This window comes from Ceratina calcarata, unplaced genomic scaffold, assembly GCF_001652005.2.
Source record: "Ceratina calcarata isolate Rehan_Ccalc_2016 unplaced genomic scaffold, ASM165200v1 scaffold385, whole genome shotgun sequence".
In the NCBI taxonomy this organism is placed as follows: Eukaryota; Metazoa; Arthropoda; class Insecta; order Hymenoptera; family Apidae; genus Ceratina; species Ceratina calcarata.
This window is the reverse complement of record NW_017161772.1, coordinates 126,980-129,085: the sequence shown is the minus strand read 5'-3', so window position 1 is coordinate 129,085 and position 2,106 is coordinate 126,980. Positions and strand designations below refer to the sequence as shown.

General features: G+C 40.7%; 1 protein-coding gene across 2 annotated transcripts in view; it reads right to left on the bottom strand.

Moving 5' to 3' along the window:
* LOC108625979 (WD repeat-containing protein 47) overlaps positions 1 to 2,106 on the bottom strand; it is a 35,606-nt gene that overhangs the window by 19,149 nt on the left and 14,351 nt on the right. The window lies entirely within an intron of this gene.

Genomic DNA, 2,106 nt, shown 5'->3' with positions numbered 1-2,106 from the left:
TTTCTATAGTACATAAACTTTTGGGATTGATTGTATAACCAATACATCCTTAAAATGCTATTTGATTCATCTGGATCCGACTTACAGAGATATCATCGCACGAAGACAATTTTTCAGCGCTGCTATTGTTCTCCTTGTCGCACGTTGATCGACTCGTCGGTCTAGACGCTCAGCTGATACGGGTAACTAGCTCATTGACCTGCGTCAGTAATACTGAACGCTGTGCTTTTTTAGAAGCCTGTATGTCCAAAACGGATTGAAGTATCGAGATGAATAAAAAATGATCATTTCTGTCTTGGCTCCTTCCATCAACGAATAAGGTTTCCAATAAAAACTTTCATTTCAATTACGATTAAAAATTATTTCCCATAAAATAACATTCGAACGTTCAGAATATTTTTTATAACATGGACCATTGGCCTACGGCTATTCGACCGATTCGGTCCATTTACCCACGTGGTACCAGTAATAGTGATTCATAAAAGGGTACTATACGGTCGGTTTGTTGGCGGCTCAATGACCAGGGCCGCGTGTCTCGTTTTCATGGTGCCGATGCACGAGTAAAGGAGCCATTACCTAGCCGGTAATAGAGGTATTCAACCAGCTCACCTTTGACCCGTGGTACCGGTGCACGTTTACTTAAGCAGATAGCCAACCAGTGACAACTTCTCTCTTTTTCTTTCATCTTTCTTTCCGCGCGACACGAATTCCACGATGGACCGACGTCACCAGGATATCGCGAAAGTCTCGTTTATCCACCGTTGTTACACCGTTTCTGGCTAGAAATCACGTGCGATTCACGTTAACGGTCGTACCAAATAAATGCGAGGCGATTACGCGATGCGACGTGAAATTCGCGTGATTAACGCGCCTATGATTTCCATCTTTCGCATCCTCAATAAGAATAGGATTTCCCTCCGGTGGTTGCAGTTTTGTACGGAAGCCGATAATCTAGCTAGCACTGTATTTTACAGACAGCAATTTAGAACGAAATGATAGATGCAAATAGGTTAATCACTTTCGGAGAAGTCCAATCGAAAGATCGCTCGCAATGGTTAAAAACTAGTTCCATTAGAAAGCTCGCGATGTGGTATCGCATTATATCAGATTGAAAGCGGGTATTTTTGGTGATAAAATCGTATCCTTGAGCAAACTTTAATTTGGCAAGCTCGCAAGAAAAAGATAATAGGTGTATAAAGCGTTTTCAAGATTTTTTATTAGTCGATTAAGAGTGCAGAGGGAAAAACAAATTGAGGCGTGGCAATAATTCTACTATCTACTAGGTTGCTAGGATAGACGAAGTTGTTTGGTAAGTTCGATCGAGGTGAAGGAAGCGATTGCAGAGCTAGCGTGTGGGAAGCATGCGATCGTAGGAAGCAGGAAAATGGTAAGAATATTGTAAAGCTGTTTCCCAATCGTTGGGTAAAATATGAAAGAAGCAGAAACGAGAAATATCTAGCAGATCTGTTCGTCTTGCAAAGTACTTGGCCTACCATGATTGAATGAATACCGATAACGAGAAGTTTCAAATATTGAAACCGTGATTGATTTTCTCTATTAATTTACAACATCAAACGATTCCCAGTGCTATTTCTGTCCACTTTTAATATAATTCAAATACCGCAAGAAGTAGTAATATAATTTACATATCATTACAGTTCTCATTTGTATATTTTATCATTAAATTTAATTAAATATCTAAATTCCTTACATAGTATTTTATATCTATTTCAGCAATATCTGCCTTTCCATTAATCATTCAGAAATATCCGCAATCTAGCAGGAAACATTATGAATCGTTCAAGCGACCAGTTCGACAAGGGGAAAGAGCGACGAACTACCAATCCAAGATTAACCATCGAAGTTTCTTTATACACGCGCACAGACGGAAGAATGGCAACGCTAATTCATCAACATCATGGTGTACCATTCACTCTAGCCAGCGCAATCGACGCGACGATGCCCTTTTGTTTACCGAGGTCCCTGCCCACAGATTACACGGATCACGGATTTTTTCATTGCCGGCGACGTCTGAACGAGGATCAGCTGAGAAGGGTCTGTCCACAGGGTTAATCCATCGCTCAGACTCGATCAACACTCATGAAG